This window comes from Anguilla rostrata, chromosome 13 (genome assembly GCF_018555375.3).
Source record: "Anguilla rostrata isolate EN2019 chromosome 13, ASM1855537v3, whole genome shotgun sequence".
In the NCBI taxonomy this organism is placed as follows: Eukaryota; Metazoa; Chordata; class Actinopteri; order Anguilliformes; family Anguillidae; genus Anguilla; species Anguilla rostrata.
In genome coordinates, this window is record NC_057945.1 from 21,419,700 (window position 1) to 21,440,351 (window position 20,652).

Genomic DNA, 20,652 nt, shown 5'->3' on the forward strand with positions numbered 1-20,652 from the left:
CTTTTAAGAATACATATTTCAATATCAAGTCTTTGCTGTCTTATTTATTTTATTTCAGTAGATTGCTGCATTCTATATCCTGAGGGTTGATTTGCAAAAATTAATTTTTGCGGCCTATAATCTCACTTGTTCCCCTCTCCACCGCCCGACCACCCCCCCACCCACCGCCGCCTCCCACCACCCCCTAGGACTGCCAGCCCCATTTACTGCAGGTTAGCCGACATTACACTTGTTCTATAGCTATTTAGACATGGCACTTTTCAGTTGCATTTACCTTGGGGTTGAGCAGGGACGGGGGGTGGGGGGGCGTCTCTAGAGAACAGGGTTAAACTCACAACATTGTGTAACAGTGCTCTGTGACCAATAGGTGTATTCATGATTGAATTTAATTGTGATAATCACTTTGATTAAAACAAGGAAACAATATTCCTTTCCATAATGGCATCTAATTGTCTCCCTCGCTTCTAATGACTTTGCTTAATGAAAATTTTGCTTCCATTATATAAGCTGGGAGGCCCAGATAGGGGACTGGGGAGCCGTGTGCTGCTGCAAGCCTGGATGAGGGGGGGGGGGGGGCAATTTGCAAATGGGGAAAAGGTCATTCTAACCACAGCCACTACAGAATTATAATCACAGCAAGTGGTTAATTGACTCAGTCTTTGAAATTGAAGTCCCTTGGTCTGATATTACTACTTAAGAGCATCTAATGAGTTCATTCTTGGTTTTATACCCACAAAACAAAGCCAGCCACTGCACTATTGAAACTAGTGAATGGTGAGTCCTGTAGGTATTTCAAAAGGTATCAGTGTATTAAAAACTTATTTCAAATAAGCAAAAATGTCATGCAATGTTTTATTACAGTTGCCCAGTAATGTCAGTAGTTTCAATCCTGAGTTCACCTCAAAGAATTACATAATTATAGATTTGAGCAACATTATGTTCATTGTGAGCAAGATTTTATAAAGGCAACTCGTTGTTAAAATTTTGAAATTTGAACGTTAATGCCAATCAGAGGTGCTACTGAGCATTCAAAGATATTCTGAGGAACTACGCCCCCCCCCCCCACCCTTACAGAAATGGCTTATACTGCATTATGTTGTGAATATTGGATTTAAATATGATGTAAGTATGTGGAAAATATAACAGCAGTGAATACATTTCTATATCTACGGCGGCAATAATTTGTATACAATTTATTTGGCCTGTAATTTGTATGTGCAAGTGTATTGTGGAGTTTTGCGGTATTAAATTGCATTTCTGTAAGCGCCATTCCAAATGAGCTTATTCACAGAACGTTTTATAGACATTTTGACTAAATTTATGTTACTTAATTGTGCACTAATTCTCAAGAACCAATTTGGAAAATATAAAAATAATGGAATTGATTTGTTTGCCCTTATTTCACTTCGACCATTTTTTGTTGTGGAAATGATACAGTGATTCTATTTCCTTTGGATAAATTATTTCAAGAGTTCTTCCAAAGATTTCTTACAAGTGCACTTGACACACTTGAAAGCTGAGTAAATGTTACGTGCTTATCTGTCAGTTTGTGTTTGTGCCCGAGGTTGCAGCAAATAACAAAACAAGGTCATGCAAGTCTGGCTTTCTGCCACATGTTAAGTGAGACAAGAGATGAATTCTTTTTTTTTCATCCTGGAGGAATGAAAAAAAGCATAGAGATTTCCTGGTTCAAGTGTTTATGACGTACAGAGAGAAAAATTTGGGAGATATGTTAGGGTATGGATAGGGAATGGTTACCTTTGTCGTATGATCCCTTTTGAAGTGAAGATGCCCTATTAGACCCCCAATGCACATTGCCTCAATTAGAAGTTACTTTTGCAACAATGAAAAAATATTCTCTAACAATGGATACAAGGGGCAGAATATAGGATGATTAGCATCCTTTGAATATCTAAATAAACAATGAATTCAAAGAATGTTGCCAATCATTGGATATTACTATAGGAAAGAACTTAGTATTTGCACATCCAACTGGAACAACCAGGTGCAAGACAAAAGAATCTGACTATGAAGAAAATAAAGAATATCCGCACACCAGCAAATGCGCCCTTGTGGCTTATTCACAGTGCAACGTTTTGACCCAAGAGGTCTTCGTCAGACATGGAGAACGTGCAAACTCCACCTGAAAAGGCCCTGGATTCGAAACTCGGTACTTTCTTGTAGTGAGGTGACACTGCACCACTGTGCCCCCTAACAAAGCAGTTTGCTTTTCTTAAAAGAGAGGTCAAAGAAGATTTTGTTCAACCATCAGTGCCCTCTGCCTTTCGTACAGAAACAGCAGCTGGTTTTCCTCAAGCCCAGTACTCGCCGGAGTTATTCCACACAAAGCCATCAGCGTCTCATATGATGATCATCAAAAGGTAGGCACATCATTCATATTTTCCTCATGGCTATATTATATATTATATATTATAGCCTACAGCAGCAGTATATAACTATTTTTTTTACTAAACTGTATTTGTACTTAAGTGTTTGGGAGTTTGGTTTCATAGGCTGATGTTGATAAATAGATCAGTGCACCTATATCAATATTTACGCTACTGTCATCATAATCATCTAAGGTTCTTAGGACATATCAGGTTCACTTCTGATTGGCACCTCAATATCAGTGGCACCAGAGTTCCAATCATGGGTGTACCAGAGAAGTTTGCAGGTGAGGGGTGGAACTTTAAATTTTTGGTTGAACCAGTCACAAACTGGGCGTACTTAAAACACGCGGGACACCCCACTAAGGGGATGCTTATTGGTTAAAGTATAAAAGTTATGTTAACTGCACAATAAATATGGTCCTCCAGATACCATAAATGTTGTTGAATGTTAATTAAAATAAGTTGACTATCATAGTATTTTTTTGGTTCTATATATTATATATATAGATATAATATATAATATCTAACTATAATTGTTTGATGGTGCCAAAAGGCTGCAATTCAGTCAACATTAATCCTTAACTTTGACTAAAAATGAAAATGAGTGTTTTTTTTTGTTGTTTTTTTTTTTCAAAAAGAATGGAGGGTGGATTGCCTGCTCTCATTAAGGATAAAAAACAGTTCAGGATGAATGTTAATTGAATACAAGCCAGCAGGTGTTAATAGGTTCGGTGCTACAATATGTCATAGTAGGTAAGCAGGGGTTCGACAATGTCACAGTACAGCAGAAAATAAGAAACTAATCAAACGCCAAAGGCCCCATCTCTCCCTCTCATTATTTAATCCAGTCGAGTACTGCTTGGCTTTAGTTCTGTTCTGGCAGTCCACCAAAGCATAGGAGTAGCTATTCTGAGTTGGAACATGAAATAAGTTTTTCCATTTGAATTTCTCTGAGGTGCAATTCTGCTCATTCAGTTCACTCTGGCTGCCTAGTCTGCTCTAATAATATGATATTCATTTTGAAATCAGATTTGAAACACAATGTGGAAATGGAGGCATATTCAAGTGAGTCGCCTCATCAGTTTTGGTTTCATGAAGAAGTTTAAAGCCATTGATGCCAGTACAGCAAGAAGCAATGAACCTACTCTTGCTAACAGCAGCATTGCTAGCTCTCTGCTCAGGATTCAGCCTAAGGAAGTTCAGATTTCAGTCCTGTTACCTGCTGCTGCTGAAACTGCTGCTTAAGTTGGGACCTCGTCAGAGAGCACCGACAGCTTGGGGGGGGAAGGACCACGAGCAGGTGCGTGATATGGCAGCCCCGGCTGCGGCCTCCACATCACTGGATCCATGTGTGGCGAGAATGGAAGGTCAGAAACCTGAGGATGTTCGATCGGGATGGGAATCTTGGATGCCTCATCTGCAAAGAAGTAAAGAGTCTCTTGCTCAATGAAAAGGGAAACGGTGTGCATTTGCCTGAGGAATGGGTCGATGGGATTGTGAGTGGTCCTGTCCAAAAGCAATTGTGCAAAAAGAGATACAAGCACTGTGACAGTATAGCTCATAAATGAGCAATTTAAATAGCAAGAACGAAAAGAAAATAGTCGCTTCCAAGAAAATGTTGTAGAAATGAATGCTAATATATTTCAGGAAATAGCCAACTCATTTAGAGCAGCATACACTATACTGTTGCTGAAGAAAGATTGGCTTACACAAAGATGAATTCCCTTATGCAACTTAATGAACTGAATGGTGCACCAGTTGGCCTTGTACACAGATAAGATTATTCTTGTGATCCAAGCACGCATAGCCCAAGACATGAAAGCAAAATATGTGTATAATTTCAAATCACTCAATGTGCCTATTAAGCATTAATATAGATGAAAGTATCATGCATGAATGCACATATATGAGTACTTATGTCATTTTTATGTCACACATGGATGCAAAGTCAACAGCAGGTGATATAGACTTATGTTTTCTGACAAAGTTAAACAAGACAGGGGCATACACACTCAGTCTGTATGTAACTCATTGAAAGAAAGCCCTTGGAAATCAGGGGTGGATGGTGATATTTTGCTAAATAAATCTCATCAGTATAGCCATGGATGGAGCAGCTGCCATAACTGGGAGAAAGAATGGACTCATATTGAGACTAGAAGGGTAGTTTCACTAAATTCAGTCAGTTCCCTGCCCGGGAACTTATAGAGAGTTTAAGTGTGAAGTCACTTCCACTGAGTTCAGTTCTGGAAGTAAATTTCCCTAATGAATTTTCCAATTGGGATTAAAGCATTCAGAGGTTATAAGGAGCCTGTTTCCAGTACAATTACAGGACTTCAATATGTTGTACATCTATGCCCCTTCTCTTCAGTCGCAGCATTCCCTGGGCACTTCAGTTTGAAATTGCACAAACTACGTTCATTTATATCACGTTCTACACTAATAAACTACATTTCCCCACAGTATGGAGTGAGTGACAGAACCGCCAACTTAAATTAGCAAAGAAAATTAGCTAACTTTTATGCAACTTGGCAGTTTCAATAACATGTTTGTATTGCCTACATACACTACATTTAACAGATATATTGATCATGACAACACTAAGCTATATACATTATTAATTTTTAAAGTGGTCCACATGCTGTGTAGGGATCTTGTATCTGTTCAGTGTAGGAGCTTTTATAGCCTTTGAATGATGACAACGATTAGGCCATTTCAATAATTTTATTCATGACCTTGGTTGGGATACAATTCAACATGATCGAACATGAACATCCTGTCATAATTTGTTTCCCCTAGGCCGGACACAAAAGCATTAGCTATTGAATTTTCAATTTTAAGCATTGGGCTGACTGAAATCCATAAAGTTTTAGTCTTACTGTTGCTGTGTCCACATTCGTAAGCCTCACGTAAAAAATGCAGTTTTTTTTTTTTACTCAGCCGGTCAGTCATTTGCTAGTTGTCCATTCGTTTAAGAAGTTAACGTTACACATTTTGCTTTGTGTGTATTTAGCCAGATTACTAAGTGGGTATGACTATTATTGGTTAACATTAAGTACCTTAGACAGAAAAATGACATTTTAGTAACGCTAGCTAACTAAAAGAAAATAACACCATGCTTTATACGTTAGTTATAAGAATGTGATTGCAGTATGAAAGGGTGGGCATATTTAGCCCGTCTGGTTCCGCAAATCTAACTACTTTAGGCCCACTGTCATCTCATCTAATTTACCATATCAATGTAATCCAGTTGCAACTCTTTTGCATTAGATGCATAAAAATGCATCAAAATGACAAGAATATACACTTAACCAATGCGAATAAACAGCCACAAAACACTGCAGCATCTCTGCTACCCAGCTAATAAATGTTGATAAATAGAATGATGATGTACAAAAGTCTAAAGAATGTTATGTCTAAGAAAACTGCCGATAATAGGTCATTGACCTCCCCTACAGACCAATCATTGTCCGATCAGTGATGTCGTGCTAACGTGACATTCATGTAGTTTGTCAATTTTTAAAAAATAAAAATACCCTACAGTCTAGTATCTTTACCTTGTTTTGTTATATGTATATATATATATATATATATACATATATATACCTCAATAGTAGAAAAGTCTATTGGAAAATGAATGGGGAAATTTCTCCTCCAGATTGGAGCAGCCATGGCAGTAACATGGCAACTTTGGCTCTCTAAACAGTAATTGGCTATGCACATTTCCCTGAAAGAGGTGGCAGGGTGCAATAATTTGGATTTTTTGCTTACTAAATGTTATTCTCTCTCCCATCTGCTAAAAATGTGAGGGGGTCACAGGAAGCAGATGCTGAATTGAATACGCACATTCTGAAAATAGGCCAGGTTTTCACAATAAGATGGGTAGCGAGCAGCTTCAATGCAGTGAAAGCAGCAGTGAAGGATTTTCTTGCATTTGCACGTCATTTTCAAACTGCAAGCGCGTATGCCTCATGCACAAATGTTGACAGAGCTAAATACAGTGTCCTGCTCAAGCATCTGACATCTTTAAAGTTCCTTAGTGGCTTGGCGTGCATCAAAGATGTATTGTGTGAACTTTGTGACCTTTCCCTGAAGCTGCAGAAAAGTAGCACATCCCTTGTGGATGCAAGCCGTGGTATCCAGCAGTCAATAGGTTCTGAGAGCTATGAAAGACAGCGGATGGAAATCAGCAGAACAGCCACAGGCCAGTTCAAAAATGTTGATCTCACAGAGACACAGGGAAAGTACAACAGATTGCAATTCTGCCAGACAATTGTTGATAACGTGACTAAATATTTACCTGAAAGTCAGTTTGGTGGATCTGCTGAAACTGCTGGACAAGCATTCCTGGCCAAAAGAAAGACACAATCTCAATCTCTCAGCAGAAGGCGGTAGTTCATCTAGCTAAATTCATGGAAAAGTCATCAAAGGAAGCTATGAATGAATACAGGACCTGGAAGTTACAAAGGGATAACCAGGATGAAACCCTGAAAAGACTTATGGTGGCAAGCTACACAATTCTTCCAACCTCTTCTGAATGTAAAAGCAGGTTAATCAATGTGCGCAACAAAATACCCAAGAGACAGAGTAGCAAACTTGCAACCACCACTCCCCCACCACCACCACCATTGATCTGAGAGCCTTCCTACTCTCAAAACCTTGAGTGTAATTCGAACCCTATATATTGTATACTCACACAAACCTATACATATGCACAAGCATACAAATCAATCCATCTATTACTGGAAGTCTGGAAATGTCCGTAGCAGTAATAAGAGCGAAAAAAACAACAAGTAGAAAAAACAAACAAGCAACAAAAAAAACAACACAGAACAAAATGGACCCTACCTGCATATGTAACAATTTCTAATGGCATTCTCACTGAGCCTTGTCATTTTTCATCATCTGTTTGAATTGATCAATTAATTATGAGGTAAAAATTCTAATCCTATATGGAAAATAATGAACAGCAGTTAGACAGCATCTTTTTTGATGGAATGGAGAAAGTCATGCAACATATTATTTCAGGAGTAAATATATTCCCTTGCATTTCCTACGGAATCTGTCTAGCTATTTTTAATAATGTGAAAAACGTATCGCAAGAGTGTCAGGTAACACTTCAGAATGTGAATTCAGGTCTTAGGGCTGTTGGGGGTTTCCTTCTGTAATGAGGTTTAAAATGAACAACTAGATGGATAATTGAACTTCATGTTCTGCCCATGCTTTGAACAATGGAGACTCTCCACGGCCCTCATTTTTTGCCACTTTGTGAATTTTTCAACCTCAAAATGTCAAGGGAAAATTTTACATGAGTCAACAGAATACAAAAGAGCCCAAACTCCTCTTGCGTGGAGTTTAATCTCAAACAGTTTTCATCTTAGTCTGTATCTCTCTTGTAAATGTAACAGATAATTTACTTTGCTCTTTCTACTGCCCCTTGACAAAAATATTCGGTTTGATTATTTTTAAGAAGTGGTTTATTAAACACAAAATGAACAACCACTAATTTTCCTTCATTAACATTGGTGGTTAGGGGCACATAGTTACTATAATGTGTTTCAAAATGAAGTGAACTTCAACTAATTTATGGGATTTAAATCACCAAGTTCAAAGCATTTCAAATCACCTTTCTCAGTTAATTGACAAATCAAAAAAGTTGGTTTTTAAAACCCTAGTGAAATTTTGCTCTGTAAATATTTATTTGTTCAATATTTTTAGTAAATATTTACGTATCTACTTCCACACCTTAAAGGCGAGATGTCCTTTTAGAAGTTTATAACTGTTATAAGCCAATAGACAGATTAAATCCAGGGTTGAAAATGATTTGCCTATACCATTGCAAAATGAGTTATTTTACATGCTTTTTCCAAACTTGTGCTCAATACACATCAGACATGTCTAAATAAGAACAATTAACTGTCGCAATTCAGGGATTGCAGTTCTAGTAGGAATGTCAATCAGCATTATGCGTCACCAGGTTTAGGTTGAGAACCCCTGGCCCTTACTGGGTTACTGCTACTCCAGCATACTCATAGGAAGCAGACTGGTCTTGCCCATGGATAGTGTTTAGAGAGTTAACTGAATTACTTAAATACCATAGACCTGACTGGACTGGGGTAAAGTGGTTGGGTGATGGATGGTTCAGAGTCATGTTTCATTTTATTTTGAAAAATTGATTGCGCTTATTTTATTTTCCTCCTAGTTTCCCCTTGCTCTTGTGTTTAGTGCATGTGACAGAGAGGCAATTTCTTGTTTAGGTGTGAGGACTTGCCTCTAACCTGAGTGAAATTTTAATGGTCTTTAAATGTACCTCCCAACCATTTTCTTCACCAATATTTTTTATTGATAATGAAATGCAATCTTAAAGGCAAGCTGTGTTCCCATGTCCAAGATTTTAAAGACTGTGCTCAGTCGTAAACAGACATTGATGTATGGTAATTAGCCATATGTTTTCAAACCATTCAGGAAAGCTTACATTCCTGTGCAAACTGCAGGTTTTCTTTTTTTAAGCTATTTTGAGAGACAGAGAGAGAGAGGGCGAAATAGCGGGGGAAAAATGTAATTAAATGAAATGTTGTAAAATTAGAATTCACCATAATAATGGTTTTAAAATAAATATCATGGTATATACAAAGGGTCAGAAAACATTTCATTCCATTTTTTTTAACAGTTGGGTTCTCATGCTTGTTTGAGTTTGATTAACTGTCGTCAATTTTGAAGTCGGCTGAAGTCAGCAAATTTACAACCCTTACAAATCCTACAATCTCATCTGCAGAACAAGACCATTTATTCAGAGCAGACTTCCACACTGACAAGCCATTCATACATGAAGAAGCTGAAAGAAAAAAATGTCTCCTGTCAGACAAAGGTTCTGTTGTGCAGTGTACATAGCGCACATAATTTGAAAGCGAAGTCAGTTGGATATAAAGCTTTTATTTGAGCTATTGTGCTAAACATACTGTTTATTGTTACACAGCGTAATGAATTTTTTGAACGATAATGGAAGCGTTTGACACAATGGGCATCGCATATACAGCTTTCATTCATAGAGGTTTATCCATGGTGCATTCTTGTGTTAAAATCCCTGAACCCTGCTTGTCATGTGGCATTTATTGTCTGTTGTTCAGCAAGCACCGATTTTTCCATATCACATATCATGTGTTTTAATCGGTTGTTTTAGTGAAGCATCAGCTCTCTAATCCTTAAACACCACCAGGTTTTGTCATAGTTTGGTTGCATGAGAACACATGCATTTTGTGTGTGTTCATGGATGAGTTCTTAATTTCCTTGGAAAGGACTGATGATAAAACATATCAACAGTTAATACCCACAATTAATGCTGTATTACATTATATCATATATCTGTAACTGTACAATCTCAGCCTTCATAGTATGCAAAATGCAATGACTGCCTTTGCCTTTATTTTGCAGCATGGCTGCTGCTTATTGAGATGTATTTGTCTGTAGTAAACTGGTGTCACACACGCACACACACGCACACACACACACACACACACACACACACACACACACACACACTCCTTGTTTCACCCGTGCACATAAATTCTGAGAAGCTATAAAAAGAATCCCAGCTGATCCTGATGAAAAAACACACCATTATCTCCCCCACCAGGCACCTGCAATATTCTCAAACTGATGGGCATCACCCCTGAAAGAGAAAATTGGGAGAATCAGAACTGTAATGGTAATAAAGAGCTCAGGTCTGAAGAAAGCAGCTGGGCTGTACACATAAGGTACAGTGTTATATGGATTTTCACTGAAACCGAAATACTGATTGTATTAGCACATAGCTGGTAAGGGAAAGCAACGTTTAAACTTAAAAGACTTTAAATATTCAGTGTAACATAAGCTTTATAAAATAATAATAATAATAATAATAATAATATAACACTCTTCTCACCCCCAAAGCACTTTACTGCAGCACTCTCCTCAGCCACCACCAATGTGTAGCACCAACCTAGGTGATTCACGGCAGTTATTTTGCAGAAAAGGGCTCACCACACATCTGCTGAATTAAACTTAAGTGCATTAATAATATACACAATTTAAAAATATGAGAACACAGGTAAAATAGAACTTTCAGAACAATGTTTATAATATATGTATATGAGATGGGCAGCAAGTGGTAATATTGCAAAATGTTCATATGTGCGGAGAACAGTCAATAAATAAATGACTTCATCTGACCATATTTTGAAGAAACAACAGCCTTAACTATTGTCTTAAGAGTGATAGACACTACCTCTGATGGGCGAGTGCCGAGTTCAATAGAAGATCTCTGTAGATCCCAAATAGAAGACACCATGACACAACCATCCAAGATAAGGTACGTACAGGCTTTTCAAGATAAATAAAACAAACAGATCACCCCTCCTATGTACAATATACAATACCGCTCATGTGAGAAGCACTTCACATTAATGGTACATAATGTACTGTACTACTGGAGAAGTAACCAGCTTACATACACAGGTTTCCACAGTGCATCGCACAGAAGGAGGCACAATATGGTCACCCCTCACCAATTTTAAGAGTGAAGGCAAATTGTACGACAAAAAGCCATAGTAATTTGGAGGCCTGGATTTTTCACTGTAGGTTTGACGTCCTGAAGCGCTGTTCTCCCAAATGCCAAGCCTGCTGCTGGTGAGCATGGCTAAAAAGCTCAATTTTGGTCCCATCTGTCCATAGCACCTGGTTCCAATCAAGGTTCACCACTGGAACGTTGAATGGCCTGTGGAGCATCATGTGTGCTTGTGTTTTTTATGCCATAAATGTGTTTTAATTTAACATTGAAATGCAGATGGAAGAGTGTGACATTATGTTTGTATTCACCTTAAACAACCTAAGTTCACAAAATATGCAGACCATAGTTCCCTCTTTGAATAAATTCTCTGGATGTGTTTGTTCCACTTCAGTTAAGCTGTCAGCATTGGTGCCGTGGTACTTACCTCCTGTGACAATTTCAACTTCTTTGCTCTTTCTTCTTTGTAGAAAAATCACCTTCATCTTTACAGAAAAAAAAAACAACTTTTTGACACTAAAGCCTTCATTATGTTCATGTCTTTCCCAAGAAACCTTCCAAATAGGAGTAATCTATCAGAATCAAACAAGCTGATTGTAGTTTTAACGTTTTTTTTTATTTTGAATATCTGTATGTCCTCAAGATTTGTTTTTTGGTTATTGATTAGCATAGTTAACTTTTATTAGTGCTGTTGTGATTATGTATGCAGTCTCTGCGCTTTAATGATGTTAGCCAGGCCTGTTGCTCATACAACTCTGCTGATATTCTCTTACAATGCCAGTCACTCTGGATAAGAGCGTATGCTAACTGAACATAACTTAATGGCTCCCTCCACTACACCCCTGCAGTTTCTTAAGTTAAAACTTTTGTTTTGTAAACTTTTGTCATGTGTACTACATCATACGAGGGAGAGATGGAGCACAACAGTGGTGAAAAGCAGTGAAGGAACGGTACCATTCCATTCAAATCAATGCCTCGCAACTTGTCTGCTTGGTGGAAACGTCCATAGCAGAGACGATGTGCCACACCGCTGCCATGGAAACTGCAGTCATCATTGCAGCTATAAATTTTATGAACATCCCATCCGCAGCTTTGCAGTATTTTGTTTGTTCCTGAATATAACATCATTAGCCACATGTTGTTTGATTAACCGTATGAGTCTCTTCATCTGACCATCATATGATTTATCATTGTTAACGGGTCAGGCAAGCAAATGATCCTGTAATGACCCAGTTTGTAATACCTCATAGGAAAAGAACAATAGCACAGTGGCCAGTGAAGAAGGTGAGATATATACAATAAGAGTATCACAAAACAGGAACCCCAGTTCTGTCTGTGAATGTACTGGGCTTTTGCTTTGAGAACCTGAGGATATATAAATTGAAACGACTGAGATGAGATGAAACAGAAACTGAAAAAACCCAGCTTGCAATACAGTCTGAAACTGAAAACACTCCCTAGTTATTAAGCCAGGCAGCTAAGCTGCTTACCGGCAACAGACAAAACGGGAAAAACAAACAGATATTCCCGGGACAGGCAATGGTCAAACACAGAGGTGCTCACACTGGCAGTGGGTCAGCTTTGAGTTTGGCAGTCAGACAAACAAGGATAGTGCGCGGGTAAGCTTTCACAACTGCAAAATAATATTTCTTGATAGCACTCAGCTAAGCTCTGAGGCAGAACCTACTCCACACTTCCTGCATCTGGGGGCGCTTCTTTTATGTACCCCTGATGGACAGTAATCATCAGACATAGGCGCGGGACATAGGGGTGCTGCAGCACCTCCTGCTGATTGGTAGCCTATTGTAATAATGAGAGTTTCCTACATAAAAAATAGAACAAATTAGTAAATTAAATGACATTTGTATGCCAAAACATTGATTGTAGACAGTCTTAGAATGACTTTTTGCCAGTGACATGCTGGACAGATTAAACAATAAACCTCTCATTAGAGTGAATATATATATATATATATATATATATATAGGCCAGAGTGCAGGGCTACGTTTGGGGCCTTCTGAGTGTAGGTAAGACATTTGCCTATTCACTATACTGCTGCTGTGCAGAATCAGTATAATTGACAATCATCTGTGATGTAGAGATTGACTTGGCTACTATGTGCTATAGAACATCAAGTGGCATATGTAAGCAATGACAGTAACCCGGACCAGTGTGTGAATATGTATGTGTGTGATAATCATTTGAGAGTCAACAGATGTGATTGGTGTATTATTCTGTAACTGGACATGAAATTCACATGTTGGGTTGTGTATACAAACTAAATTATTGTGGCAACATAATTTAGAGCGTCTAAATTGATCATCATACAATTCGTTTTAGACTTTGCTGTCTAAGTGCTAGTAAAATATAGCCAACTGTGAGCATGCATTCAAAGATATCTTTATTAAGTCAAGCTAGCTATTCAGTTACACCAATAGCTACATGACAGATTTGTGAATCACTGAGCAAGTGGGAAGGCTTAAAACGCAAAAGTCGTGGGTTTAGTGTGATGAATTCATACTGTATGTAAAAAAAATATGCCCTGTTTTAAAAATTTTTTTTTTTTCCCAGTGTCATGAATCACTATCTGGACCCAGCCTATTTTTATTCTGCATGCAATGTGCCAAGGTACGTGCATGGACCTTTCTATATTTTGAATTGTAAATGAGTGTTATGTATTGTACTTGTGCAAACTTTATGTAGTATCAGTCTGTGTTTTGCATAGTTATGTGATCATGTGTATGTATTTAAAATGTCATGGAAAACTATTTAGTTTCAAGCCCCTCTCTGCTAGTTCAACAAATACAATTAAAGCAACTAACATTTAAATAGTGACATCACAATTGAGCATTTCTGTCGGCAGTGCTCCCTGCTCAAAACATCTTCCCCACGCCCCTGTCGTCACATGTATTCAATGAGAGGTGATACCACCAATTGGGATGAGGCATAGGCAGCAGTGTGGAATGTACTGACCTTTCCCCACCGATCTGCCTTTTGACTTCAAAAAGAGGCCTTCCTCTAAACGTAAATATGGGAAGTGAGCAAATTAAAGGAAGATTTGAATGTTAAAATAGTTCATCAAACTGCTGTGTCATCAAAATGATCCCCCAGCCCTCTGCAGCCATTATACTCACAGACAGGATCAAAACAGCATACATGTAACCTATGCTACCACAGGAACAAATCAATCGTTATCTGTTCAGGTGAACCTACTGTATGATACCACAAAAAAGTATGTTTTCTATATAAGGTTTTTTATGCGTTAGTGAAATTACTTGAATTGCAGTTATCTTATCTCCACCGTGTCTCTTATAACTTAACTATGGGAGCCTATGGGAGAACATTGGCTGCAGACCTGTTTTATGTGTTCAAACACATTTTTATTTTTATGTTTCTGTGAGAGAGACCTGTAAAGTGCTTGCATTATTGTTGACTGATGATAATAAATAAAATAATATAAAAATCCCAAAAGCAACATGCAAAATAACATAGTACCTCAAAAATAGAACTATAGGAGCTTGATTGTTCAATAATTTGAATGCATTTCCTTTAAAAAAAGATATTTACTGCACCATCTACATGTATTCTCAAAAAAACTCATAACCACTACTTGAATCAATTGCTTTTTCAACCTAATGAGAATAACAAGAATAAATATGTCAAATGAAGATGATGTTCATTATGCAAGCTTGCATTCTGGGAGAAGAAACATAATTAGATGAAGTTGTTTCACAGTACCTGTATAATGTGCAAGAAAATCAATTCTAATTTCCAATTATTCCAGAGTGTTCTCTCAGTTATTTCTGGCATGCAAAGCATGCTGGGAGCTGTGTTTTTTGGTGTGCATATGTCTACTTCAGCCCTCATCTTACCTTGTTCTGTGCCCATCAAAGCTGACCTCAATCACTGCAGTCAAACCACGGTGCATTTCCTCTGCCTCAGACAAGGCTGCCTTGATCACAGAAGATGAACTTTAAGTGGAATGAGGAGTGGAGAGAAAAAAAAAAATCAAGGAGCAATTATTTTTTTAATTTAACAGTTGGTATTAAATACAGAATTGCGGATTAATGAAATACAGCTATCACCTGAAAAGGCTGAGATTATATTTCATATTGCATACTGTATAATGACTGCATATAAAATAAAATATCATTCCAGTTATTGTAAAATAAGTAAAGTTAGTTACTTTTGGAATCTAGGAAATTTGTCAGCAAAACCTGTTAAATGGAAATAGAATTCCTTTTTGACACACAGCAGAGGTTAATAACTAAGTTAGTTGATCCCTGTGCACAGAGAGAATTTTCTGGAAACATAAGCTTCCTGGGAACCTGGAAGACTAAAACACCCCACAGGGGTCATGTTTAAGGAAAGCAGAAGTGTTGGATTCAAACGAGACTAGGCCACAGGGAGTTAAACTGGGAAGCGCATATGTAACAGTATAGCAGGTCTGCAAGAAATGCTGAAACTGTAAGTTATGGCAGCACAAAAATATATAAGAAGCCTCTCTGAGAAGCTATAGCTGAAAAGTTACTAAAACTGCATTTCTGTTTAACTTTACAAGCTGTACAGTCAGTAAACTGACAGCAGTGGAGAAATAGCTTGTGAGTAGGTAATGAAATTCTCCTACCATATTGGCATCTATTAGGTCCGCTGAAGGTAAGATAAAGCTTGGTATGCAATGAGCAGGCCAGGGCACCGACCGTAGGCTGGGGGGTTTAAATAGAATAACCCTAAAACAAATATTCTAATTTCCATATATTGAAAAATAAACAAATAATTTTATTAATTCTAGAATAGTTTTAACATTTTATTTATATGGTGGCACAAAAAATATACTGTCAGTTCATGCTAGTGTCATTTTCTCTTAATATATTTTGATTTGCAATATGTTTCTACATGTTATTCATTGCATTCCTTATTTCAACTTATAACATATTTCACATTTCAAGTGACATTTTCTTTATTAACAGATAACTCAATGTCCTCTTGTTATTATCGGTACATATACTTAAATGTTCAAATATATATATATAAATATATATTTGTTGCTTAACGGAAAATGGAGCGAGACTGCACTACTTTGTGTGACACTTGAGTAGTGGTATTACACCTGGTGTCCTGTCTCTCACAATAAAAACACATTCTACATCTGGCCACCTAATTGTCCCCAACATCAGATTTGCTACACAATATCATGTAGTCCATACCCACTTTGATTCCCCAGGTCAGCACCACAAATGAGAAATGTGCTGTTAGTTGACCAACCTGGTTAAATGAAGGTAAAATAACTGAAGACTCTTGCGTAAAAGTTTTTTTTTTTTAAGTTTAAAATTTCAGATAGTAAAAGTAAATGGAAAGTCGAGTCTCTGAGGCTTTCACCTGGAAACCGATGATGTTACCTGAGACAATAAATCTACTGTTATTGATTCTAGAATGAACTTGCATGTGGAATATAACACTAATAATCCACAGCATGTGTCTTCATACTGTTAGGCAGTTGGGATAACTTTTATTCTGGGCCAATCGTTTCTAGCCGAGCCCTAAGATGGGAAAAGGTACATTTTTTCTGCGGCGTGTTCAAGTGTTCATCACTGCTGCCAAATAAGATAGCCAGTTACAGGGATTGCATCAGTAGCAGTTGCAAGCTGTACCATATGCAAAAATTAGGAGGGACATGATCAATTCAGAAATACTTCAATCACTTTTTTTGAATTTAATCTGTTCAGTAAGCCACAAGATAAAGTGTATTGTATTGTTTTAATATATATTTTTTATTGATAAATGGAAAAACGTGAAAAAAGTATGAAATTTCATGTAAAGTAAGACATTTCTAAATACAACTGCTGCCATCTTTTCTGAATAAATATTCACTTTGCCACTTGACTGCATAATTGACTGCATACTAAACAGTGTGATGATTGACTGCTTAAAATATAAGTCAACGGTTGAGATGTTAGTTACACTAGAAACATGATCTAAACAATCAATAGCAAATCCTTCTTTGGTTATTCGTCTATGGTCTTTTTTGCTTTCGTGAAACAAACAAATTTCAAATCTTAACGAAATAAAATGGGCTTAGTATCATTTTGTCTTTTATTATTTATATATAGCTATAAAAAAGATGATTTTGATTGTGTGTGATCTTTAAATGTTCTATTGAACTGCGTGCTTCCACCAACAAAAACATTCAAGAATAGAAATGCAAAAGACAAGCAGTCACTTGTTCAGATAGTAATGTCTTTGTAATAACTGCATTTCAAAACAACAGTCATAGCAGCATTTGCCATCCTCAGTGTGTGTGATGATAATAATTAAATAAAATAGTGCAGATGGCAACCAACACACATTTGCCTAGCAACACTAAAGAAGATTAGTTTGTTTCAGGCTGTGGGATGAGTGGGTGGGTGACTTTTACTCTAACGGTGTATGGATAGGCTTTGAAAAATAACAGTAACGTAACCAATAGACTAATCAGCTAAACAACTTGCATTTCTAATTATACTTAACCCTTATGGTTCTGAAATGTATTTAAGATCACGGTATAGGAAAACAATCCCCAGTAATAAAACCATTCTTTGCGCTGCATTGCAGCTAATGGATCCCCTGATGATAACATCTGGGATCAGCATTAACCCTCCCTAAACAACTCAGTACAAATGATTGTGTTGTAAATGATGATAATGTATACACAAGCACATGCACGCATGCACACACACACACACACACACACACACACGCACACGCACACACAGTCCTGTATTGCTATCCTTGTGGGGACTTCCCATTGACTACATTCATTCTAACCCTAACCCCAATCACTACATGCCTAACATTAACCCTAACCTTAACCTAATTGTAACCCTAACCGTAATCCTAAATCCTAACCCTAAAATAGCCTCTTGACCTTGTGGGGACCAGTAAAAGGTCCCCACACCACATAATTTTCCTCATCTTTCTATCCGTGTGGGGACATTTAGTCCCCACAAATGTAGTATTACATGTTCACACACACACACACGGTATCAATGCAAAGGATATTCTTTCTCTGTCACGTCACCTCGCCCCCAGTGTTTTGTGTACTTTAAAACATGCAGTCATAAATGACCCAGTTAGATTGGCCTTACTTCATTGCCACACATAGAATATCAATTATTCATGCAGAACTGCTTCCTCCTGAGCAACAGATTCATGTGTGGAACAAGTGCACTGGCACACAAATAAATCACCCTCAGCCTGCGCTGGGGTTCCGCTACTTACCATATAAATACAGATGAACCCTGTTAAAACCTCATGTTTAATATCCCAACACACATTTATCACACATTGTTTTTGTAAACCGCAAGTGATTAGATTACATGTTAAAACCAACCCTATTAATGTCGCACCTCTTTTAATAGCTCAGATTTATGCAGGCAGGGGTATGGACAATAGCAGGTTCAATTGTTAAATAAATTATTTAACAGTTACTGTAATGCTGGGAAGGCCTAGAAAAGATGAGTTGTCTAATTAACATATTTCTGTTGAGGAGAATGATTTTAAATTTATGCCATATATAATGGACAAATAGTTACGCATCTTGAACTGCAGAAGGCAGAATTGAGCCAGCAAATTTGAAAACATGATCTATATACCTGAATGTATTGTTTAAGCCACTGTTCTAGTGAATGGATGTCACCTAGCGAATGAAGGCTTTTAATCAGACAGGATTTTAGTCAGAATTCTAATTTTTTAAATGTATTTTTATTTCGGTAGAAAAAGTTGGCAAATAGCCTTCAAACAGGTAGCCTAAAACTAATGTGGCTAGTGAATATCTAGTGTGTGGCTAGTGGAGCTTTACATAGGCTACCTGTGAGTGCAGTCCCTCGTCTTCCATGGTAAAGAATTGCTGGTATCAAACTCTCATTATGTGTTCCACATGCCACTGCAATACAAAAATAATATTAGCCCCGCTTAAAGTGCGAACCTCTATTTGCAGTTCGACTGAATCTTTGATCATTTGCTCTTACTAAGTACCTGGACATAACAGAAAACAGAAAACTGAAATTGAATTGTAGGAACTGATTTTGAAAGCATATTGAACTTGAATTTTTGGTAAAGCTTCCTTTTACAGTGCCCTAAATACTAGGAGCCAGATTTACTAAGCCTTTTGCGACTAGTTTCAGTTTCAGTTCTGCCCCAGAAACATGCGTGTTATATATCAATCAGGCAAACGGGGCTGGAAGTGCAGTTTCCATGTCATCTACATGAGTCATCACAAGGTGCGCTTCTCTCCTTAATGCATATGAGAGGATCATGGGAATGACAGTGATATTATAAGTGAGGCTGATTATGTAGGCTATTCCGTTGAATTTACTAAAGGTCACTCAATTAACGAGGGTCGATTTTTGTGTGTAATTTCTCCACCTCCAAAGAGCAGGCATAAATCAAGGAGCGAGCAAGATGGAGACACAGGTATAGGCCTCGAAAAGAAAATCTTTGCAACAAGAATCACACTTTCAACTCCCCGAGCAAGAAATCAGTACAGATCAAATGGTACAGATTAAGCAGCCACACAATAATTAAGGCTGGGTGTTCGTCACAGAAAATATTGGCTAAAGTCAAAGAGCAGTCACTGATAAAGTTGGAAAACTGAAAAAGAGGCATAAATCTGAGTGTTAAAAAATATATATGTATTAAATTAACCAATAGATCTCATGCACAGCAGAGGGCAATGATTGAAATAACATGTGCAACTGTAGCCGCAGTAACACGTGCTTGATGTTTCAAAGAAATCAGTGGGCACTTGCCACTAGTAAAAAAAAAAATATATAATGTAAATACAATGTAAATACATTGAGAGGCTGGTACTTTTAATCGCTTTTGTCCATCACAGAAAGAGCATGCTTTTTGCCTTTAACATAACATTGTTAGAAACAGAACGTGCTCAAATTGCATTGCTAGATATATATATATACAGTACATTTTTTAAAACAAGGTTACTGTGTTTGTTTTTATTTCTTATGCCTGTTGTCACTGAAAACGTTATCATAGCTACAGGAGAAGGAGCACTCAGCAGCAAGACAGATGACAGGGGCTGTGAAACATCTGACTGCAACAACTGACTTTAGGTTGTGTTACAGTTACCATCTGAACCAGCCTAAAAATCACAGAGAGCACTAAACACGAGAAAAGATACAGAACTGCCAAAATTCATGGAATCCATGACACCTTCAACTTCTGTGACAAACACCCAGCCATAGAAAAAATTACTCTCCTAGAACTTCCCACACATTGGGCCTCATTCCAAAACATGCGTATGATCACATTTGATCATAAACTGTATGTAATAACGTTTCCAAGAAAATTTCAGTGTTCATCTTTTTTTTTCTTAGCTGTATTTGTTCATGACTGTTTTCTTATGCTAATCACATGAGAAAGGTCTGCACATGTGTCATGTATATTGGTTTTTTATAGGAAATTGTTTAAGAACAAAAGTAAAAATAATTTAAGAAAGGTTTTTGTGAATAAGGCCCAATGTTTCGATTCAATCCTGAAAATAGTCGAGCATTACAATATCTTCTGGATTAATTCAAGTGACAATTGCCACCACAGTTAAAATATCACAGTCCATGTTTTGTCCTACACTGTCCATAGTGAATTTCCTCAGGGTACTCTGGTTTCCTTCCACAGTCCAAAGACTTGCAGGTAGGCTAATTGGAAACTCTAAATTACCCATAGGTATGA

At 37.5% G+C, this 20,652-nt stretch overlaps 1 protein-coding gene across 6 annotated transcripts in view; it reads left to right on the forward strand.

Annotated features, from left to right (window-relative positions):
- The window catches only part of nicn1 (nicolin 1), a 130,474-nt gene that overhangs the window by 85,088 nt on the left and 24,734 nt on the right, over positions 1 to 20,652 (forward strand). For 2 of the 6 annotated variants that reach the window (XM_064305165.1, XM_064305160.1), the window contains 2 exons: positions 2,294 to 2,381; positions 13,501 to 13,557. The exons of 1 other annotated variant lie outside the window; for it this stretch is intronic. The gene's annotated coding sequence lies outside the window, so the exon portion shown is untranslated. Of the gene's footprint in view, positions 1 to 2,106; positions 2,189 to 2,293; positions 2,382 to 13,500; positions 13,558 to 20,652 lie in introns of those variants that run through there. 3 more of the 6 variants (XM_064305161.1, XM_064305163.1, XM_064305162.1) reach the window with 3 other exon arrangements.